The 24629-nt window shown below is 43.1% G+C and overlaps 1 protein-coding gene across 1 annotated transcript in view; it reads right to left on the bottom strand.

Moving 5' to 3' along the window:
- Positions 1 to 24629, bottom strand: part of LOC119652749 (bromodomain-containing protein DDB_G0270170) — a 196362-nt gene that overhangs the window by 8846 nt on the left and 162887 nt on the right. The window lies entirely within an intron of this gene.

The following is a 24629-nucleotide window of genomic DNA, read 5'->3' as shown; positions in this document are numbered from 1 at the left end:
GCTTACAATCAAATGGGAAAAAATGCGATAGCACTGGTCGGTGAAGTTCGTTGCGTTCGTGTGTAAACTCAATAATTCAAGGAGTAAACTCTTACCCTCTATTATGCTTTGACTCAGTACGCTTAATACGATATTTTTCGGTATGCCGTGCGCATATCGGGCAAGGTTCTCGAGACCAGTCAAGGTTTAGCAATAGAATAGGGCTGAAGGCTCGGCCTTTCGACTCCATCTACCCCAAGGCCTTTTTTGAAGCAATCACAAGTAATCTTAACCCTGTATAGATTTGGATTTAGAGGACTGAGGGCACGCAACCGTGTTTTTCCGGTGACTGGGAGGATGATTTTATAAATGAAGCAAGTTCCGTAGTCCTCGATTTATCGCAATTTTTCGCAAAGAACAAAAGTTTTAAATCTTCTTCCATTTTACCATTTCAAAAGCCCTATCCAGTCCAGGGATTTCACTAACTTGAAGCTGTTTTTACTATTAGAAGAGTGACAAGTCCTCAACTCAAATTTCGATTAGTTGCTTTTAGGCTAGGATTTGACGTACTACAACTAACGTCTGCACAATTTAAAGGAAAATCAAGGCAAGGAAAAATTGGCTAGATTGGTTAAACCCTATGTAGATCCAGAGGTGAGACGTATTTTTTGGCTTCGCGGCTGACTGACGGACTGGGGACAAACAATTTTTCCACTTCTTTCATCAGATTCGACAACTGACAGGAACGACAGATGGCCGTCTATGCCCGTTTTGGCTACGATCAGCTCCGTAGAGGACTTAGGAGATGTTAATAACAACCGGCAAACGAACCTTAATTGCCACAGGAGGCACCATTTCAATTTTAGCTTTATCTAAATGCAAATCCCCAAAACCGGACATTGTTTGCTAGCAATGGTACTCAATCGAGACTGTGCAAGAGCAACGAAGGGCTTGGATTCCAATCTGGGAAGAGCACTGAGATTAATTTTCATAATCGCAGAAGTAGAACGACCTCTGGTGACGGTGCCGACACCGAACACGAAGAATTAACTCATTAAAATACCTCGCTGTCAAGCAGGAGTGGAATATTAGAACTGGGCAGCTGTCGGTATTCCGCGACTCTTTAAGCCAGAATTTAATGCCTGCACAGTTCCTGAAGGCAACATTTTTAGCTTGGCGGATTCTAATGAAGTATTATAGTGCGAGAGGTTCAGAGAACCCACGGCATCTGTATAAACTCAATAATCGTTCCATTTTTTGCGCTATTCTATTTTTTCTAGTCACGTGCTGAAGGTCCTGCTATATGGTTAAAAAGAGCGACAAGTATGGACGCCTGCTTGCTGTATAAGACCTCCTTAGATACAACAGATATAGAAACATGGCTACGTTCCTTCGGACAGAAGCACAGGATTCAGTCCTTTGGTTGACATGGGGACTAACGGTCCAGTATTCCTTCAAACCCCAATTTGTTTTAAATTGATCTTGGAGGAAAAGGGAAGATCCTTGTAGGCAGAAGAGGGTCAGTAACTGTAGAGAGTTAATAACTGAGAGCTGAACTGAATCTCGAATAACCATAATCGTCTCGAAGTTCTTCATGGGAAGCTTTTCAGAGTATGCCGAAGTCCGCTCATGGATTTCGATAAAGACACCAATTTCGACAAGCTGAGGAGGTAGCAGACTGCACCGTCTTAGACCCTCCAAATATTGCTTGTGGGATCAGGACGAATTATCATAGACTGAACCCTTCCTTAGGTAGTAAAAGCTGTGCGAAATGAGGAACGAGGAAAGCCCCCATTTCGCATTCAAACGGCCGAACAGGCCTTTTCTGGAAAAAGCCATTTGGTTTCATCGGACAGATAAATCAAACTCAGCTCCTTGGTTGATATAGGTGTTGATATTTCTGTATGCCTTCGACTCTCGCAGGAAAGCCTACTGAAAAGGTTGACTTCAAATCTCTCAGTACGACGCTTTTTGACATGTAGGGGAAAAGCTACGCAGGCTTAACCTGCCTTTTATGATTTAGAACGTTTATTATCAAAGGCGTAAAGTAACATGTTGGCTTACTTATTGCTCTGCGAGGACGGAGATTATTGACAGGGTATCGAACTTCTGCACATATGAAAATGTGATCGACTATGACAGTTTCAATTTTTCCTCCACGGAAAAGTAACCTGATCTTGGTACATTGGCATAACGGTCTTATCCAGTGTATCACCAGTGGTGGATGGGGGAGAGCTCACCGCTAACGCTGCGGGAATGCACACTACCAACGGAGAAGCCTCAGCGGGGAAGATTGAATTTGAGTCTAAGATTTCCTAAGGAATTTGCTAGCCCTTCAGGAGATACCGAGCCACTCAACTTCATCTTACTCTTAAGAAACACAGGATTTGGTAATTCCGCAGAGATTATTCACACGTCAGTGGTGTAACCACTTCATACAAGTATAGAATTGCGGTCCCGTATGGCTTCGCAAAGTTTTTTTCGATTTCAGATCCTATGAAAATCTACAAGCAAATTCCATTTGCGCCAGAGGATGGTCCCAAGACATTGGTATTCTTTGTTTTATCTTACACTTATATGCTGTGAGATTTCAACCATATTTACATCGACACCGCTATCCCAGAGCATCAGTTTTGTTGGGTAGATTTCCTAGAAGCTTTAGCGAAGCCATAAGGATTCTCTTTCCGAGTGACTTCCAAATTTTGTCTTTGACATCGAAGCCGCCAAAAATGTCGTTGGGACATCAATTGCGACTCTGTGATCAAATTAAGCAATAAATCTCAAGACAAGGAGCAAATCGAATCTGCAAATTATAAGTGCGAGATATAAGCTTCCTTGGATCAATTTAGAATATTTTTAGGGATGTTCAATTTCTATTGTCGTAACTTCCCAAGTGAAGTAGGAATTCAGACACTTTGACACTGACTGTTGGAAGGGGACAAGAAGAGGCATACGGCGAAGGACCAAGTTTTCTCCAATTGTCAATGACAACTAGCTGATGCTGCACTGATCAATCATCCGATCAAAGGTGTAGTTCTCACAATTTATAGTGATGTCTCTGATATAGATCTATGATATATGACAAAATACCTGGACTTCACCATTGTGCCAACAATGGTTGGTAGGTTCACCTATTACCCACAGATGATACCGATCAAAGATCTCACAATGGGGGCGATCGCAGGGGCGTTCCATACGACGTCTAGTACGAAATTTGGTTTCTTGGCAATTATCACCAGGAATCAAGGGTTGCAATTAGAATGTTTCCCTTTTAAAGCTGTACCTGGTCTCTTGAGATAGCAGAAGAACAACGCAATAGCGTGTAGCCTTTGAAGAGTTCGGAAGTTCTCGGGACATCAGCTACAGATTCGTCTATGGAATTCTTTTTCATCTTCAGCCTTTTCGCCGTGCAGAGAGGAGTTCGGTTCACCTTGATCGGTTGTGCCATTTAGCTTTGTTAAAGAGGTTTTCAAATCACCATTCGGCGTATCAAGCCGCCGTTGTTTCGGTTGGCCTTTTGGTCGTTTCCTATCGACTACGATTTTTAGACCAACCTTGGAAGGTGAATTTTCGTTAGCGTGAATCAGGTAACCATAGAAGATTGCCTTGGAAGATATTTCTCTGTTTGATTGGCTGAAAATGTCTAATTTAAACAAATACGTATTTCGGGGACCAACCGTCCCCTTCTTCAGTGTTTTTATCTTCTGAAAAAAGTTTCCCCCATTTGGGTTTTTTATATCTGTTCTTGTGATTATAATGTCCTAATTAGGCTTCCATTCTTCTTCTAAAAGTTCCACCAAGGTGGAAAAATTGTTGCCCATGTCTGTGTTTAACCTTTTTTCGGGGGGAATTTTCGAAATGTGGAGACTCTCGTAGGAATCTAGTTTCCTAACGTCCTTCACCTCCTTCAAGATATTGGCGTTGTCCAATGAAATGTGGTGTCCCTGCTCTATTATATGTCTGGCAACCGCGGACCTTATGTGGGGGTTATTCTTATTTTTAGTGGATTCGGCCTCTTTTATGTGTTCTAACACCCTGGTGTGGACTGGCCTTTTTGTCTGTCCTACGTATATCTTGTCGCAGTCTGGGCAGGAGACCTTATAAATGCCGCTTTTTTCCGTACACTATTTTTTCTCCTTGACTGATTGTAACCGGATCCTAAGTAGGTATCGTCTGCTGGTCGAGGTGACCCGGAATCCACGTTTATGTAGCCGCCCTTTGATGTTCTGCGTCCGACCCGAGTAGGTTAGTGTTATCCATTGCCTAGGTTCTGTGTTCACCTCCTGGAAGAGCGTTGAAAGTTGCTGTTTTGAGGCCTGGCGTAGTTTCTTTTTGATTCGATTTCGATGAGGTTCCTGTTGTATCCGTTTTTCTAGGCTGTTTCCTTTATTTCTTCTCTCCTCATTGAGCGGTGTTGTGACCATCCTGTGAATCATGAAGTTGTGAAGTGCCGGATTATTTTTAAGTCTAAGTATCTCCCCTTCCTTTTCGATCTCCATGGTGAAATCGATGTTCCTGTGTGCCCGGTTGAGTTTCTCGAGGATTGTTTCTGCTTTTTCCCTTTTGATGATTGCTAACACATTATTTACGTATCTGATCCAGAATTTCGGGAGTGTCTCAGCTTCCTCGAGTTCATCCTCCAGGTTTTCCATAAATACCTCGCATAACAGCGGTGAGGAGGGTTACCCATTGCTGCCCCGGAGGTTGTTTTATAAAATTTATTCCTGAAAGTGAGATAGGATTCACTCATGTACGTGAAGGCCAGTTTCTTATACAATTTAGCCTTCTTCCTTCATTCGGATGAGTGTTCGTGTGATCCAGTCCTCGAACAAGTATAGAGCTTCCTTCATCGGTACGCTTGGGAACACCGTTTTTACGTCGAAGGATACTAATATTTCATTACTTTGTATCCCCCCGGCCTCGTTGAGTCTGGTCTGCTGTTTCCCATTGTTCACTTTCCTATTTGAAGGCCTAACCTTTTGACTTCTTCCAAGAGCCACTTCGCAATATTTTCGGCCGGTGAATTTGTTGCTGCGATAATCTCTTAGACCTCGTTGCCTTCTTTATGTATTCTGGGGAGACATTTGATTCTGGGCAGAGATGGGTTAGGCATTCTCAATTTTTCAGCTTTCTTAATAATGGGCTTGCATTCAGCCAGCGCCTTTTCCACTTTTTTAACGGAGTCTGGCAGAGGGTCCTTCTTAATAACGTGAAATTTACCTACTTCTAATTTTTGGCGTACTAAGCCGTCGTATGCTCCTTGGACCATGATGACCACGGCATTGCCTTTGTCTGCTGGTAAGTACGGGGTTCTATTTTAATTCTTTAATGGTTTTGTAATGGTTGGACAATGCTCTTTTCTTTGGGGCCATTCGCTTGGTGGGGGTCAGTAGTCGTCTAATTTCTTCTCGGGTGCCGCCCTTTTCTTCTTGTGATGCATATTTGATTCCTGCCTCGATGTCAATTACGATGTTCTCTTTGAGGAAAGTGGGGTCCCTTATGGCGAAGTTCAAGTCTTTATTGAGAAGTGAAAGCAATTCCTGAGTAAAGTGTTCATTGGATCTGTTGATCACATAGTTGGGTATTAATTGTTCCTTGGGTCTCCCTATTGCACCCTGACCCGCTTGTGTTGTGGTGAGCGCATTTAATTTCTTTTCCAGTATGCTCCTTTTTCCGGCCTTTTCGCAGGTGTAGGCCTTATTGATTTTCTCCCATATGTCAGTCATGTCGCTCTTTCTTCCATGGATGTTCCTGCTGATTTTGAAGTGTGCGGAGTAAGCATGGAGTCTGTTATGTTCTAGCCTCGTGTAAAGTCACTTAATACTTTGCGTTATGGTCATCCTTTCCATCTTCTTTCTTTGGAGTTTGGCGCTAGGTAGGGCTGCTGAAATATTGATTGCATGGCTTTTAGGCGTAACGTTCTGTTTTATACACCGATTGAGGAACCTAATGTCCTCGCTGATGCTTGCTATTGCTTTTTTGGGATTTCAGAAGGTTATTGAACTCCTTATATAACTTGGTTGTCCTGTTCATGGTTTGAATTAGGAGATAAGAACACTGAAGAAGGGGACAGTTGGTCTCCGAAATGCATATTTAAATTAGACACTTTTAGCCAATAAAACGGAAAAATATCTTCCAAGGCAATCTTTTATTTTAAGACTTCGGCTAACAAATAACCTCCTAATTCAAACCAGGTAATCATAGCATTGAATACTCCTCTCTCGTAATTTTTTTTACGATTGATGCAAACCCATAGTAATCGCGGTCCTACACAACATTTTCGTCTCTATTACCGCGAGGCGTCGTTTATTGCCTTTTATAGTCGTTGAGGGGTGAATTCCGCTCCGAATTTTGTGTTATATGGTGTACTACCAGTACCTCTCGGTCTTTGCCAGAAGGAGCAAACGGCCTTAGTCAGCTTTCTACAATGAAAAATAAAAATTGGTCGGCCCTGGAGCCCAGACTGCCATTTCACCCCAAGGTTGCGCACGTTATGAGCTAGCAATGTCATCGATTCCCCCCGGCGGTTTTATATGCACCGCGCGTAGATTTAAATCCCCATTCCTGAAAGGTTAAGACAACTAACTGCATAATTTAGAATTCAGTAATTGATGGCATGGCAGGTTCCACTGTTGAATCTACATTCCCCCATCTGAGCATGCTCGCAAAAGAGCCCTAATAGGCCCTGCCTATGATTTAATGCATTCTAATCCTAGCAAGTGCATGAATGACTTGCACACCTTATTACCATTCCGCACACCACGCCGAGTGCATCGTTTTGCAGAAGTGCATGCTCTAAATTCTTCAATAATTGACAGAATAATAACAAAGCGTGGAATTGTTCATGAAAGCCGATCGAAAACAGTAGCAATAATATCAGCTACAAGTTGAGCCCTCTATGAGCTCTCGAAACAACAATAACACAAAACACCAGCCAGGAAACCATGCACTTCAGCTTTTATTGCATTTCGCAGTTGCATCGGGTGCAGCAATGCATGCTGGTGAGACATTGGACGGTAGAGGAAGAAAATGCAAATCGCCCAAGCAAATGGAATCTTGAAGGCGATTGTATTTCAATTCAAGAGTTCCGATGGTTGCGCATTCAATTTTATGATGGCGAGTTTTGATGCTTTTTCCTTTCTTATTTTAGATACAATGGAGAATGTAATATTCGCGGGTGGAAAGATGATTGGGTATGAAAACTAGAACAGAATGTTTTCTGGCACGGCTTTTTCGGCGAAGATTAAAGGAAACGGACACGGTGAATGTATCTTTTTAAGTGGGTCCTTTGGGTAATTTGATATCCGGAATTTATATTTAATAGATTGGGCTCGAATTTATATAGATTAGGCGCCAGAAATCCATCAGATATAAATGTTGCATGTTAACAATTGAATACCCTCTCCAAAAAGGAAGTTCCAAATCTGACTACTTGACGTGATCCTAGGGATGTTATGTCTTAGGTTTCCAACAGAGAGAAAAAAAGATACCCACATATAAGGAGATCTTACGGACACGGTGCAATAATTTCGCATCAAAGACATAGCTTTGCTAATAAGGGTATGATTTGCACCAAACTTCTTAATATGGCGTCATCAGAGACTCCAATTTTTCGAATTTCTCACATTTAGGGTCACTATCATGGAATATTTTTTGGTACTTGTCATTTAGTGAATTGAATTTTCAAGTTGGTCAAATTAGTTGCCAATTTCATGGTTTCAGTGCTTGATCCGGCTTTTTGGATACCAAATTTCAGATTTCATGGGCCTCCTGGATCTACAACAGTTTCGTCTATATCAGTCTAAAAAATGTATTGGCCTGCCGAAGAACGACTCCTCTGGAGGCTGATCAGCCTTAGACATCAGAACCAGCTTTTGCCACTTCCATGGTACAGGAAATATATTTTTTGATATGTACACCTGGAATACCTAGCGAACATATTTGGTCTACACTTTACTGCCCATTTAAAGGCCTTATTCGGCACATCCGAGCTCTGTTGTCTCTTATTTAACTGCAAATTTCCAAGCGTTCGTTTCTGGTTATTGTAGGAATTACCATCGGATCCAAAGGTTTTTATAAGTAGTCAGCATCCCTTCCTTGCTGAGGGACAATTTTCACCAGAAAATTAGGGCATAGGGCGTGCGGGGGAAAAGGCAAGTTGGTCGTAGCAGATTAACTTTTTAGGCACTCCTCCAAGTGTTTGCGCCCACCTCAAGGTAGAGTTATTTAAAGTATCTTCTTCCGCTTCTTCTTGGATATCTAACTTAAGGGCTACCTGTTCCGTGCTATTATTATTAAACCGGCTTTTCGTTGCAGACACTACGCATCGCCCAAGAGCTTTGTTCGTGCATTATTGTCGGCCAGAAGTACGCTTGTATATGTATGTGGTTGAATTAAACCTTCTACGTAGGACACTTACGCGCTGTCGATTCCTGGCAATATGCTTTAGCTTTCCATAGGACTTTCCAAGAAACCTTCCCTCTTCCTCCTCCGTTTTGCATAACATAATTCTAGAGCGACCCACTCATCGGCCATCCTGGGGTAGCAGGTTTTAATAACCAATGAGATTCCGGGGCAATTAGATCGAAAGACTGGGGTTCCTCGAATTCGGTTAACCATGGTTAGCTGTAGTTACGAGTAAGCAACGAGTTCGATTTGAACATTTAGTTACCAGACCCACTTCATTAGATATTAAATTCTTGCTAGGACGTTCAAAGCTCCAAAATAATTGGCACGTGATGGAGAAATATGGTCTTAGTGACCCTTAATGCCAACGCCGTCTTGTCACGGGGCCATAAACCATTATGTCTCGATCGGTAGACATATGGTCGTTTCTGAGCAGGTTATCAAATATTGATTGATTGATGACAAACTGAGCTTAAGGGAGAGTGTGCTATCAAAATGCAGATAGTGCAATCCCGGCAATTCCCAAAAAGATTCCGAAGGGTGACAAGAGATTATTTTTTGCCAGAGGTGGTGCAGGGGCTTTCGCAAATTCTCAGAAACGGGAAGAGGTGAATTCGGTTTACCAGCTGATTGCTCTGAAGATATGCAGCGCTTTTAGAACTAAATCAGATGAAGTACTTGTGGTGGCGGCTATGATGCCGAGGTTTAGGTACGAGAAATGAGCTTTCTGTACCGTGCAAGACACATGGAAAGGCACGTAGAAAGTAGGGATGTGGGAGGTGGGAGACATATGATCTCTAACGACGTAGATGGGAAGCTTGTGAAGGCAGTAAGAAGGGGGAAAATTGAAAGAACCAGAAACACGATTGCCTCAAGTTAAATTCAAACCGAGAAATAATACCTACTACCGGGGCAGAAGAGACCGGGAGTGGTTTTAGTGGATACGAATCCGCCATGCACTCTCTCGCGTGCCTGGGCTCAAGTGAGCGAAAAACAGTCTATGCTATATATATAACTTTTTAGCAGTAGTGATGGAGAAGAATGTCAGGCTTATAACGATAATCCTTTTCCTAAATTAGCGGCATTACTTAAATATTTTTTTAGGCATGATTTTAGCGGCAGAGAGGAAAACGGAGTTCACTCAACGCGATATTGGCAGGCGATTATTGGCAGGCCTAAAGGGTCAACCTTCGCAATTTTTTTGTATTGTATGAGAGCTTCGCACCTACTTTTGGTAAACGTTATCTAGAAAATTCGACATTAGGGAAATGATCTAGGACTAGGATTTAAGAATACATTCAAAGTATTCCCTGCCTGTCGTAAAAGGCGACTGAAAGGGATATAAATTTGTGGTTTATCAGCGTTCAAATTTCGAAACTTTACGGCTAATAATTGGTTTCTGAGTGCAGGCTGACTGATAGTACATGCTTTTTCCAGTTTTATCGATATAAGCTAGATATTCTGGCCGTAATCCTGTCAGTCCTTATGTATTTCTCGGAGACTTGAGTTCTTATGAAGAAAAATTGCGAACTCTTGACTGTATTCGAGAGAAGAATTCTCCGAAGACCCCTACATGAGAGTGGACGATTCCATAACCTTTGTAACGAAGACATGGCAGACCCTGCCTCAGATGGAGCAATGGCATAGACCAGAACGCCAGACAGCTTTTAGGGATATCGAATTGGTGAATCTCGAAGCAAAACCGGGATGTCTGGATTTCCTTACTAAGAGAGGCCTAGACCGGATTTTGGTTGTTGCTGATGAAAGTCTGGAGAGTACCCCTTTTTCCTTTCTTGAAAGATTGTTGCTGACAGCTACCGCAAGGGGCGCTCTCTTCAACTTGGGAGCCGGTTTGCAACAGTATCTTGACTGCAAGTTTCCGACCCAGATTAAGGAGCATCACAATTGTACAGTGCTATGCACAAACGGAGACTTCCGATATATTGGAAAAGTCGTTCAATTATTCAGTTAACCCATTCAACACGGCAGCCATTTTCGTTCAGTGTCTCGAAATGGACTCCATGACGCGTCAGTGCGCTCGCCGTGTGGAATGGGTTAAGGAGAGACTTCATAAAAGTTGACATTGCGGACGTGATGGGTGAGTCGAATGCCAAGGTGGGTTTTGCCAACACTTTGCTCGCACATGTGATGAAAAAATACAATTTTGGCGACCGTAATGACAATGGTGGGGAGTGCGAATTTTTACAACTTCTATCGATTCGTCCTTGTGGTAAATTTTTCGAGCACAGAGTTTGCCATGAGGTCAGTTGGGTTTCAACTGGCCAATACCGTCCGAGTAATCTTATTATCTGTGATCAGTAGTAGGGTTAGAAGTTGTCTTCTGGATGTTCATAATAAAAGGTGCTGACATCGGCCTCGAAAGGGATCATCATATAATGGTCGTTTTCTTTCGCTTGCGTGTTGCGTCCGTCGCTTCTGCCAGGGTGGGAGAGCTGTGACCACCCAAGTTCAACATCGACCGCTTATTTGATCCAGTTGTTGCTCGACAGTCTATGTTCCTAATAGGACGCCAGATACTTTGAATAACCTGCCTGACAATATTGATGAGTATTAGGCCGTTGTTAGCAATGCTCTTTTCTTGGATGCTACGCAGGTTGTCGGCCACAAGATCTGATTGCGGAATCATGGCAGTGGATCGACGAATGGGAGGGATTGAACGCTCTGCTGCTGCTGGGTGACAAAAGGGATTTTTTTATTGCGCTGGTCATGGAAGCGGAAGTTGCCGCAGATCTCAATGATTTCAGAACCGTATACCGCGTCATGGAAGAACTTGCAAGTGGTCGCAAACCTTTCGATGATCCTATGAAAAGGTGGAAGGAACACTTCTCCATAGTTTGAAATGGCTACTCAGCGTAACATACGGATATGAACTGCTCTCTCGGAGAGAAATTTCGACCTTCAACGTATATGGAAATCCTTCGAATCCCGAAACTTTTCTTATCCCTGAAAGGGATGATCATGAATATTCCGAAAAGGAGTACCCGTGTTGAGTGCGACAATTGGAGTGGTATTTGCGTTTTCCCTGTCGTCACAAAATAAATAGCTAAAATAATCCTGGAATGCAGCAAGGAATATCTCGAAGAATTCATCGACTAAAGGTAGACTAGTTTCCACACTGGGTCTTCTTGCATTGCATTGCGAAACACTGCACGGATCATTTTGGATCAGTGCGCGGAATTTAAATCTCCACTTCATCTGCTCTTCATCGATTTTGAGAAAGCTATCGCCAGAGTGAGCAGAGAGTGTATCTAGAGTGTTCTGTGCAGGAGGGGCAACTAACTAGTCATTATCAGAGCGGCATCAAGGTGAGATCTCAGAGGAATTTTAGGTCGAAAGTGGAGTCCGCCAGGGTTGCATCTTGTCACCTTATAACATGTGTCCATCTCTGTTATTCTAAAGCTTCAAGCCTTCCTCAACATTCATACAATTTCGGAAGCTTTATTGAAGTCGGCGGAACTACATATACGCCAAGCAGTGGTGCCGTCAGACTACTTTCGGACCCCAACGGAACAAGTCAATAGGCTGGTGAAATACTGTAAAGGGAAAAAACTAGCAGCTTCGGTAAAAAATAACTCCAATCGAAACTAGAAGTGTATAATGGAGAAAGCACCCAACATTCATTACTATTTAGTGCTAAACCGGAGATTCTAGATGTAATCCTAAAGAATGCTCGCTGGATCGAAAATGTACAAAGTGATTATACAAGCAAGGTGGGAAAATTTCGGGAAGTACTGTAAAGGTATTAAGTACTACAGAAGTATCCAGATTGGACAAGGTATTTGCCAGGAATGGAACAATGTCCTTTCTACCTGGAAAGCGGAGATAGAACATGCATAGAAAATGAGGAGGCTAGGGTATGCCTAGTTTTGAGTGCCTACTTCCCTGAATCGTATCATTTACTGGAAAATGGCGTTATGCTTTCAGATATCTCGGTAGATTCTATGGGAGATACAGATAATACTGGGAATTGAAGAAAGAGATATTTTCGCAAGCTAGAATAAGGTGGGAAGACCTTTTAGACCATTGAAGAAGTCGCATTGCATATTTTGTATTTGAACAAACGGTATAGGTGTCAAGAAAGCCCGTGTTTTCAGGATGGGCAAGATAGTGGAGCATATATTAATGGAGATACCAATAGAGATCAATCTCAGGAATATAGTATAAAGTTGCCCAAACACTAATGTCGAGCTTCCTATTGGATGAGCTTCTGAATAAGGTAATGAATATTGGCTTAGCATTATCCTGACGACAGATTATTAGCAAATGAAGCAGAAGAGTGGGGCTCAACATCAATCCAGAGAGAGCATTATACTACCAAGTACTGGAAAGCTAAGGTACTTGGCGGTTCTTAGCCTACGAAGTATCCTTATAAAATAAGGAACAGAGGTTAAATGCTTGACTAAGGGTGACTTTGAAAGGCCAATGTCGGAAACATTTATAAGAAATTTGAAAGAGCGTTAATGATTTGTAGATCCATTGCAGTCATGAATATGTGCAGCAGGATCAAGGCAACCTATAGGGGGATAGAATGAATCATATCACAACCGTCAAGCAGTTCTATAAAATCCAAAGGTTAATGGTCCCGTTGCGATTGGCATCCTTCATGTCCTGGTAATATATCGAAATATTGATATCGGTAGACAGCATAATTCCGCAAAAGATTGAGAGTCGAATGAGCAATAGGGAAAGTAGGAGGGTATTGCCAAGACCTACAACCTAAACCAACAAATCATAACCTAGTATACAGATTGGTTTCCCCCAGAAGAATGGCACAAACATCTTTAGGGCAAGTAAAGAATTCTTTGAGCCAAATGGTAAATCCACCAGTGCAGGTTATGATGAAGAAGTGCACATCCCATTGGTGTTAGATATTTTGACGCACTGGATTGCGGCCAATAAGTTAAATTTTGTGTTTCAAGTAGGATTGGGTTGGTGCAAGGAGAAGTCACCTTTGAAACCCGTGGGAACAGATCCTTGAATTCTGACAGTTACAACTTATATTTGCATTGTCCACATGTGTATACCCATTTGATTATACTGGAGTCGATCTTCGCTAAATTGGTTGTTTAGTCAGGTTGAGTTTATTGGTGCTTCCTACTACCGCGTTTTTTGGTCCCCAAGCGTTTTCCTAAGTTTTTCGGCCTCTTCTTTCCCGCTTTTTAACAACCTGGGCCATGTTAAATATCTTTGTCAAAGGTCTGTGCTTTACTAAAAAATAACAAAGCTCCACTTATGCCAAATTCGGAAATAGGATGTAGTTCCTCTGGTTCCCCCTACATAAATATGTTTAACGTTTCTATTCCAAAGTAGATATCCTAAAAGCAGGATTCCAACAACACAAAAAACTACTAAAAAAGCCGAAGGTAAATTATCGATAATAATACACCATGTGGGCTGCAGTTCACTGCAAAGTGCATCCATTGATGAGGAACAAGAGCAAAAAGAGTCCAACCAACTACCTTTCCTCCAAATCAAAAGCATTCTAGAAGATGGGAGCGATGATGACGACGACGAAGAAGAAGGAGAATCTTGAAAAGTGTAGGGTTTGTGACGGCGGCACGCGCCTCCGGGTAGCAATATAATCGGCCCACCGCGCAAATATTAAATACAATCTGCACACGGGGTCTATAATCATTCCTGGCTCTTGGTCATACCTTCATGAATCTTAACTTTTTTTTGTGCAGTCATCTCTTGGATAGGAAGGCGCGATGGACATGCAGCACGAAACCGACCCCAAATGGATCGGGATAGGCTAGGTTGGCTTCCTAAGGTGGTCATGATGATATTGGTGCTTCCTATGGTCGCTTTCAGAGGCTTCAGTTTCATTGTTCAGGCACTTTTTGTGTTTTGATAGAATTCTTGGTTGCATGTTGATGGTGGGTTCATATGTTGCTTTCGGGGAAAATTGCATTGCATTTGCATATGTGCATGTTGAAGGGAAAATGATATCACGATAGGCGGTGGAAGAGACGAGGAAGTTGTAGAGGAGATGGTGATTATGATGATGGATTTGCCAGGAGATGGGTGCTATTCGGATGAAGGTTGATGTCAGCCTTTATTGGTTGGGGCAATTTTCTAAATGCAAATTTCGGAGTTTGATTTTGATCCTTTTTCTTTTCGCAATTTTGTGGCAAGTTATCGCTTGGAGGTTGGAAACTAGATGGTTATAGAACCTCTCTGGGGGTAACTTTTCGCTTATTCGTTTCTTGATCTAAATAATTTTCATTATTAATGGAAAGTTTGAAAGTATTTGTATAGCTGCTACTTGTAGAGTATATTGTGACAGCTGCATCTCAGGGTCATTGTTATTCTTCAGATTTCAAGATCTGTTTAGAAAAGGATGGTACACAGCAGGACAACTCTTTACGCATTTTGATCTTGGTCTTTTTGCTTTAAATGAAAATGGCCAAAGCTCTATGGCCTTAACAATATAAGCTATCGACATTTTTGGGTATTATACGTTTAAAGGCGGTGCTATTTTAGAGTGTTACGGAAATGATTTAGAAAGCAGGACATTAAATGGACAGATCCATCCAATTTAGGTACCGGATTCATGTCAACACTGGAGTTAAAATTGATTTTTAATCCAGTTGATCTCCGATTAAGGAAGGTAAAAGCGGCCGCTGCATGATGCCACTAACTATTAAGATCAGGACTGCTGTGAGAAAGACAAGCGTCGAGCGATCTACGAAGGAATTAGTAATACGGGTTTTCCGCGTATAGCCCAAAAGCACCCGTGATCGGTTTTTTTTTTGCAGCGGTGCCAAATCTTCCTTGACTTAGCATAGGCAGCGAGCCTTCGCCACTTAAAGTCTGTGTCTTTCAAGTAGGGCGAGTATATTCCACCTTTCACAGTCGCCAGCGGGACGCAGCCTGTACCCATCAAAGGGTTGTCAATAGTGTAACCCCGCCTGGCCAGTCCGTTGGCACGCTTTTTTGCCTCTATGTTTCTACGACCAGAAATCCATAGTAGGTCGACTTTGAGCGTGTCGTAAAGACTGTTCAGCGAATCTCTACGCTGGCCCACCAGGCCTCCTTCCTGCTATGAACAATAACGTTTACATTAAATTACTGAAACTCGGCCTACTTTTGAGAATTTAAGTATCCCGAAATCAGTCCCTTTGAGATTTTATCTGCGGAATGACCTAAAAATCCAGGAGAGGGGGGCTGGAAGGCGTTCTTAGGAGTAAGGCGGTCCATGACAAAGGGAAAATTATTCAGAGTTCTACATTCAGAACAGGTGGAATGAATTTTGTATTTATCTAAGGAAGGGTCAATTGGGCAATTGGGCGAAGGAAGCCTGTTTGGGAGGAGGATAAATTCCCATCAATACTATTGGAAGACCGTCTTACTAAAGATTAGGTACCAAATTTTGGATATAGACTGGGAATAGTTCAAATCATTCAAAGTTAGGTTCGTGGTTTCGACTACGTTACTGCAGTATAAGCCGTTTGCCAAGTCACAATAAGGAGTGGGTGTTGAGAGTCCTCCAGTAGACTGAGAAGGATATTTCTCCATATTTATGAATAGGGAGCTGGTTTCGACAGAAACAAAAGCATAGACGACTAACCGTTTCGTTTAGGGCAGAGGCAATTCATCAGACACTGCTTTACTTCTGTCCTGGGAGAGAAAGAGGGTGGGTGAAAAGCGGGGATTCTTTCCAGTGCCTGGAATAAAAATTTCCAATAAAAAAGGGATAGTAGCAGAGCTCGTATATTATTCACCCGAGCCCGATCTTTCCACGCAATTTTCATCCCTTAGCTGGATTTTCTCTCTACGACTCTGGCTACCGAATTTGTACGGGTTGAAATACTTATTTTTTATCTAAGTGCAAATATTTTGAGAAACTCTCGAGAGTTAGAGTGACCAGGAGTTGAAAGGGGAGTGGAAATAGATTTTAGTGGAGCTGAACTGTGATGGAGATGAACAGTATGACTGACGTAGCTGGAAAAGTGTGTGTGGTTTTTGTGCTGACAAACGTACTGTCGATGCGTGCTGATTTGTCAAGAAGACCGTGAAAAGCAATCCAACCATTTATTTGCTGACACTAGTCAGATTCATCTAAAGTCTCCAAATATACGCGCCGAATTATTTATTGGGAGAAAATACATACATTGAAGGCTACCGTTAGTCAATTAAACTCGATGTTGTCTTACCCAGTTGATAGTGAACCGGACCCATTTCGATAGTGAGTGGTGCGACTAGTGAAGTGGGTCTGATCGCCTTGATTAGGCCTTTGGAGCATTCGCCTACTGAATCACGGCCGGCAAACCAAAGTGATTACAGCATCTCCCGGTGCCACCACTATGGAGGTTCTCCTCGGCCACTTGGTTTTGGTTTGGCCGATAGGGTTGCCGCCCCATCTTCCTCGCCGCCACCTCTGAGCACCTGGTGCGACTAGTTCGGGAAGACACTCTTCCCATCTGTGGGGACTGCACCATCTTAAGGTATCAAGCTTTGCATTGAATCGGTAGCAAAATGTTACGGCCAAACTTCGCCGGCGAATGTTCCAATAATTTGATCAGGCAGAATTGCTCCTCCTTCAACGGTATGTGGGAGAGTTGGCGACTAGCCTTAAAGTGGATCCCTGAGCGCTATCGTTAAACAAATACTTCCTCCAGATGAAGTGAATAGTCGCGCTGAGGCTCTGGAACAATTCGGTGTCCAGAATAAACCTGAATGCTACTAAGCATCAGAGCGGGGGAACTTTTTTCCTTTTCTTTCTATTGGCGTTTCTGAACCAGATGTTAAGAATCTACTACAGACTTGAGATTGCTACGTTATAACTGCCGGGTCCTTGGGCCAGTGAAAAGGAGGCTGAACCCACAGCGCGGGGGGGGGGGGGGGTAATAAATTTGCGGAATTGAAAAGTGGCTACCCCACCACGTTTACATGTTTCCATGTCGACAGGAAAATCAGGGATTTAAACACCCGATGAGCTGCTTGTTGTATGCTAGCGGAGGTGGTATGCTATATCTTACGTTATAACTTTTAACATCAACAGGAAGGAATCCCACCTTTGAGGATACCTAATAGAAACTGAACTGCAGATCCCCAACTTTTTCAATGCGGCTAGATGCGAAGTCACCGACATCACGGTGACTCTTATTGGAGAGTGGCGTGTATTCAACGGTTTCAAGCTGTCAGATCATAGGAGCATTGGTTTCGTAATGCACGTGGGTTCACTTTCATCCGCTCCATTTGCTTTTCGGAATCTTGGGAAAAACCTGGTTGGGCGAAGTACACACTAACATTGGGCGCCCGAGTTATAATCCCTAGGAGGCAATCAAATTCGATTCTGGAATTGAGAAAGTGAGTATGAGAAAGGCTATCAATTCAAAACACCAAAGAAGAGTAAAAGACCATGGTTTGGCCCAGATTTGCGAACACAGAGCCAGAGGTCGAGGGGACTCAACTGGATGAGGTTTGATGCAGGAGTTGGGTGGAGTAGGTACAAAAAGGTCAAGAAAACTCTGAAGAAGAGCATGAGGTCAGCTAAATGATAATCATTAAGACGCTTTTGCGAAAAAAACTAACTCACGCGAGGCAACCTCAAAACTGGGTTAACATCATTTCTGTTCCATTAATAGAGGTAATGTTCTGTCTCTACATATTCGGAAACCGCGCATGCGTGTGCCAACGTTTATATTCCCATTACCTGGCGTGATGTGGAGCCGATACTTATTATATAAAGAACTGCAAAGACTAGTGGATCAGTCCTAAAAGGATATGTCCGTACATTTTTACGTAACATGCCTTCCATTAACGCGAGGCCGGGAAGACCGCACTGCACGAGCTTGCGGCAAAAATTGAGGAGACGATATCCGAAACTTAGGCGTATTCTTGGGACATCGGAAGTGCCTTCAAATAAGCCTCGTTCGCAGCGATTTGGGACGTGATAAGACAGCATGTAATCGACTTGCTAGTAACTTGTCCGATTTTTCGCATGTTGGGTTGGAGAAGGATGAACATAGTGGGCGCACGGAAATTTATTGTGACAGGATGTCCTAGGGACTGTCCACAGGGAAGGGTTTCCTTTCCCTTGTTATGGTAATGGACACGTTCCTATGGCTCGTGGGGCATGCAAAGATGTTTGGGCAAGCTTTTGCCGACGAACTAGCCATAATAAATATCGGTAAGTTTGTGAGCACAGTATCTGGCTCCTTGAACACAACTTTGCAGATAAACGACAGTTGTGCCTCCTTAATGGGCACACGTCTTCAAACTAATGTAGAATCATCATATTCAAGAAGAATATCAGGCTCATAAATGGCCATGATGAGTTAACCATGAAGAAAGACCGCGCTCGGGAATCGGTTGTTTTGGAAAACATGGATTATGGAACTGACTCGACCAGCACAAGAATATTTGCTACACTGAGGTCGTACCATACGAATCTGTTCCGAAAGTTGGGCAAAGTTATCAGCACTAGCTAGCAGCGCCCTGTCAAGCTAGTTGGTGTAGAACTGCTACCAGTTACTGCTGAAACTTGGCCGACTGAAAGAAAGACCCCTAATGTGTACCAGCGCATTCGAGTTTTGTTGGCAATGAGGAGGCTACCAAAGTAGCCCGCCAAAAGATTTTGCTCCACAATAATTGGGCCAGAACCAGCATTTCGCGTCAGGTCCACTGTCAAGCCTGTTCTGAAACGTGAAAGTACAAGGGTTCAGGCAGCCGAATGCAGGAATTTGAATTTATTTATTTATTTTTTTAAAGGACAGTAAATAGCGAGAACTGGATGTCGAAAATGACTACGTTGCGTTTATTATAAGAGAAGGCGGAGTAATGGATGTCGTTAGAGACGGAGCAGTCCATCAGATGAGTAGAAAGTGTCAATTGTTTTAGTAAAATCAGTGCGAATATTATGTACGTCCTGCCCAAAATTTAGAGATTTGATGCTAAAATTGGTGAAGTCCAGTAGAGTAGCAGTTTCACTACGAGGTGGCTAAAGTGGGCGTATCTTTTGGAAAATAGGAGAGCGGCGTAGTAGGACGATAATTCTAACCAAGAGTGTGATTGCCGCTTTTCTGAATTGGGATGGTGAGAGGCTCTTTCCAAAAGCTAGCAAAATGGTTCTTAGGGGGGGAATAGTAGGATATACGGGGCAACAGCGTCCCGTCGTGGGAGAGAAGAAGAGGGAGGAGAGGGAATAGAATGGGTAAGAGTGCAGGGACTTAGGGGTTCATGTCCCACAAGGAAGAAGATCTAACTGAATGGTAGAAAAAGTGCTGACTGCATGGTCGCACGTTGGAGAAAGGAGAGAGGCCCGGCTGATTGTCGCCAGGGCTGAGTTCAGGCCTTCGAAATTAGCTTTACGAAAGTTAAACTTGCCAAGGGGTGTGGAGTCATGTGATCTGAGAGTCAAACTCGAGAGCACGATGATGATGCAGTTGACTTGCTAAGTGTAGCATAGTGTCTGCCACAACGAAAGACAGAGCAACCTTCGAGGAGCTTGGAATTTAAAATCCTACGTTTATTAATGCAGATGACGTGATGCTGGAATGCAAATAAGCTCCTACGTTTTGTAAAAAAGTCTAAAATTTGTTATATGACTCAAGATCGGCGGGGCAGGTTGACGGGCCTGAATTTATTCCGAAGTTTGGCCCTTTGATAAGCCTTGATGTGTCCAAAAAGGATGATTGGGCGACGACGCCAAAGTCATAGGGATATGTTACTTTGAGGGAGGCTGTCCTTCGGTCGGGAGAGTCAATCTTCGTCAACTTCGCACACGAAAGAGATCACGGCGTTGAGTTGATCTTGCTTCTGACGTAGGGAAGAATATCATCTGAAGCGATGGAGTAAGCTAGCCTCGACACGAATAGTTGTTTCAACAGTCGATAGTGAGGCAACGTTAGGCAGGTGGCCATTGGGACGACATTAGCGGGGAATGACGGCAAGTGTGGCATGTCGTTCGCGGTGGCAGCTGAAAATCTTTGGAACATAATCTGAGGCCCCTAGAGCGGCATTTTCACTGAGAAGGGTATGAAGACCTTGGTAGGGCTTTCAACAAGATACTGCTGCTAAACAAAATTTAGGTTGCAGTCTTGCCTATATGTAGCTAATATGAGCAAGAGGAGGAGACGGCCTGGCAGAAGGTAAGGTTTTCTCAAGTGAAGAATCTGGGCACTCACTACCTCTAGAAGACGTTTTTAGTTCCGCAGAATCCTGTGAACGTCGCAGGCGGGAGGCAGTATTATAGGCGATTTTAGAAGACACTACAATGGACCTGATAAGGGGCCTACGTGCTTGCCAGAAATCGGCTGCGCTAATGGTTGGATCCCGCTTTTGCATAGTGTATACACCCCTCTTCTCCACCAATTTAATTCCGGAAAACATACCCTACATGAAAGCTAATTCGTTTAATTTGACTCAGTTCTTTGACTGAGTTCTTTTAGAATCGGCACAAGGCCAGATAACGAAATGATCAAGGATGCTCGAAGGCAATAACGTTATCGCTCCAAATTTGCAAACTCCATTCCTGAAGCGACAGAATAATTACCCCATATTGTCGCTTCTTTTGTTCACAATTTCCCTTGAAGTGCTGACCTTCCATTTTGATAATTCCATATATTGAGTGCAGATTTTTCTAACCAGAGCAAGGAATCCGAAAGTAATATCTCGTGGGCATACTAGACCTGCACCAACTGCTCACAAAACAGTATAATTTCCCTGATCTTGTACTAACTCTTTTGTTACACTTTTTGCCACACATACTTTACCTTAAGCTCCTCTAACAGCCAATGCATCATTATTGCAAATATTCCCGTGATGGTGGCTCCCCGGTGGATAGTCGTTAGTGACCACTTTTTGCGAGGCAACCTTAGTCAAACCGATGCCCGATCACAAGCCATTGGTGCCCTTTAGGGCATTGTTATGAACCCTCGGACGCATCTACAAGAACAGATCGCTCCTTTTAATCTCTTGTGGCGACCGTGCCAGAACAACGTATCTATCTAAGACAGGCGTTTGGCGATATTTCAACCTTTCAAATTATGGGTGCACTTATGTGTGGATGTTGTAGATGCCATGGTTGTTGCTTTGCAGGCCCCAGGTTCCACCATCAACCGACGACCAACTAACCATTTGGCCGGGTTGAAGGTGATCTTCACTGCACCTAAAAAATGCAGGCGCAGCCCGGCCTACACGCAAATTTTTAAACGACCTGCAGCAGACGATTTTCCTCCTAATTTCAAATCTAAATCTCAAGAATAGATTGAGATTGGTCTGTGGTTAGTGCGGGAAGACAGAGGTTGGTTTGCGTGCATAAGTGAGTCAATTGTTCTGTGCGGGCGGCAGTTGGTTGGTTTGCACAAGATTTCAATGATAATGTCATTTGCACTATGCGGCGAGGTTCAGGGAGGTTATTGGATACCCACTGGGAACTTTATTAATCATATGGAAAGGTCATCAGAGTTTGGGTTACATCTGAGGCTTCAAAAATAATTGGGGGTTTGTTCGTAATTAAGTACCAAAATGAAGGAATTACTCTTCCAACTTACAGCTGGTCTAGTGCGTACTGAATTTTAGCAGTGTTAATCCCAATTGAAACCTGTCTTTTATGAAAGACAATATTTTAAGCTGGATTCGTTCGGGAACGTAAAAAAATCCTTGGTCTTATCTATAATCTCGACTTTCAGTAGTTGACATATTTACAATTCTATATCAGGAACTGCATGCAGCTATCCTAGGATGTCTGCCGTAAAAACCATTTGGATCGAATAATGTAAAAAAACTATTAACGTCCTAGTGCTCCTCGCTTAAAGAAATGAAGAATTGAAGGATCAGGGCCCTTAACTGATTTCCTAGACATATTAGAATCCTGTCAGGATTGACCAGATCTTCTATCAGGAGTGTCCGGCAGTACGATGGTGATGCTGGATTCGAGAAGTAGTGTAGTATCCCATAGGGCTCTGTACTAGATATGATATAATGTTCATTTTCTGGCTCCAGAGAAGGCCACCAAAGTACGTTACTGTATCGGTATAGTATTCGTTGTGGTTACTAAATATTTAGATGGTGCTGACTACGTGTTCTCATAGCGAGTACAATGGGCCAACACGGCCTGAGTGCTCAGAAGCTGTAGCTTCTCCCCCACCATACACACACACGTGTTCTCATGCAAAGCAATCAGTATTGTTCCGACTAGGTAGTGCTGAACAAAGGAGTAGCTGTAGCTTGCTTATAGCTAGAATGGCGAGCAACACCTTGCTCTACGCAGTGTCAGACTAGACAATGGTATTACACAACATGTGCAAAGCAGATGGATGCGTTCTCTCTTGGTAAATGAAATTAAGAGTATATTTGATGGACAGTCTGCCTCCTCAGCGTTGCGGGATAATATGGCCGAAAGAAAGAAACCTATAAATAGGTGGTAATAACGTAGGGATTCTACAACATGAAGGACGTTTCACGTGCCTTTAAATGTTTAATTTGGTATTTCAAGGACTTGAAGCATGCATCTCTCCTCTCTCTCTCTCTCTCTCTGAGGCTTAAGGAGAAATCTAGAGGAAACTCTAGGTAAATTGGTATTACCGGAGAAGCTAATGCGTACAATGCTGGCACGCTAGCAGGGTTGGGGTGTAATCAATTTCATGTTGTATACCATGTAAGATAAGAAAAGCGGAAGCAACCATGCAGTAACCGCTACGAGTGCTGCCAATGGAGAATAGAAGATCTAGCTAGAAGGAGTTACTTCGATCGAAGGGTGATCATTATCATCATCATTCCTGATGCGGCAACCTGTGGCTGTTCCAGTTCCGGCGAAGTAGAGTTTTTGGTCTCCCTGTCAGCTGGTCTAAGTATTTCAGGCTGAGGTGTCGGTATTTACTGACGGGCAGCGGAGACTCTGAGCAATAACGCTTGAGTAGCTGTCGGCGGATATTTCGCTGCTCTCAATTGTGTCAAAGGAAGTGACCTACATCGACTGGCCACATTTTCTTTTCTTCCTTCTTTACCCTCTGTAGAAAGTTTCAATCTGGTTTAAGGTGCTCGACACTGACATTGCTGCCTTTGACGTTAATCGAGATGTAGCAACATACACTGCGAAACTTCAGCGGTCTGTTTTACGCTTTCTGACAGAGGCATCTTCACCTTAAGCTTTTATCCCATTCGATAGCGTGGTTGGCTCATCTAGATGAAATTCCCCATTTTTCTCAATCATGGGATTGTTCGAGATGGAGTTGAAAGTTTCTCAAATCAGCGAATCAGCCAATCGCTACTTCGATCGCATTTTGGTCGCTCATCGACTTCGAAGTTTATGGCTGGTCATACCTAGTGAGTACTCGCCAGTGGGAACTTCATGACCACACTGTCAAATATGCCTCTCTTGGAACTTTTTCGCAGGTGTGCAACCCTGATGAGAGAGAGAACTCTGCGAAAACACGGCAGCCTAGCTTGCTTGATGGCTGCTTTCAAAAATTATTTGGTTGTGGGGTCGTAAGCTGTTGTTTTGGATTTTTTAGAACGCAACAAGTAACAGAGTACTTTAAATAATAATGCTGGGAACTATAATAAGATTCTTGATTCAATGACCGAATTGTCCAGGACTGCAATGTTGAGTTCCATCGAAGGCTGCAAAGACTTCTACTACCATAAAGGCGATCATGTTCTTGATTGGAGGGGTCTCTGGCGACCTAATGCAGATCGTGTTATTCAGAGCAAGAATACAAGAATATGCACTAGATTTGATTTACCTATCTGAATTGTATCAGAAGTATCGGAAACTACGAAGTACCCCCGAACTAGTAAGTTGCTAACTAGTAGCTGTACCTGACAATTATGTTCCTTGGTTAGGGTATGCAACAGCGAGCCCACTCGGTGATCTCTTGGCCATTGAAGGCGAGATGAATTTCTTCTCGATTGTCCGTAGTTCAACAGGTTGATTTCTGGTGACACAACAGAGAATCAATTCCAAAGGATGGTTATTCTATGTCCGTGGCTATGACACTCTGGTTCGAAATTTATCGGAGTTCAATCGCTCAAGAAGTGTTGACAATGGCATGATTGACTGTGTAAAGTAGGAGACTAGCGAGTGCCTCTTTAGTCATTGAAAGCGCAAGGACTATGGCTTCGCCGTCCGATTTCTGATCCAGTGATCTCAGACAATATACCATTGTCAAGTCTTCTTGGGTCGGTTGGACTCCGGATGACGGAGTTAATTTTCCGGCAGTTTCTGGACAACTCATTTGCATTGCTGCACTTACCATATTTGATGGTCTTTGGTC

This window comes from Hermetia illucens, chromosome 3 (genome assembly GCF_905115235.1).
Source record: "Hermetia illucens chromosome 3, iHerIll2.2.curated.20191125, whole genome shotgun sequence".
NCBI lineage: Eukaryota > Metazoa > Arthropoda > Insecta > Diptera > Stratiomyidae > Hermetia > Hermetia illucens.
This window is presented reverse-complemented; position numbering and strand designations above follow the sequence as displayed.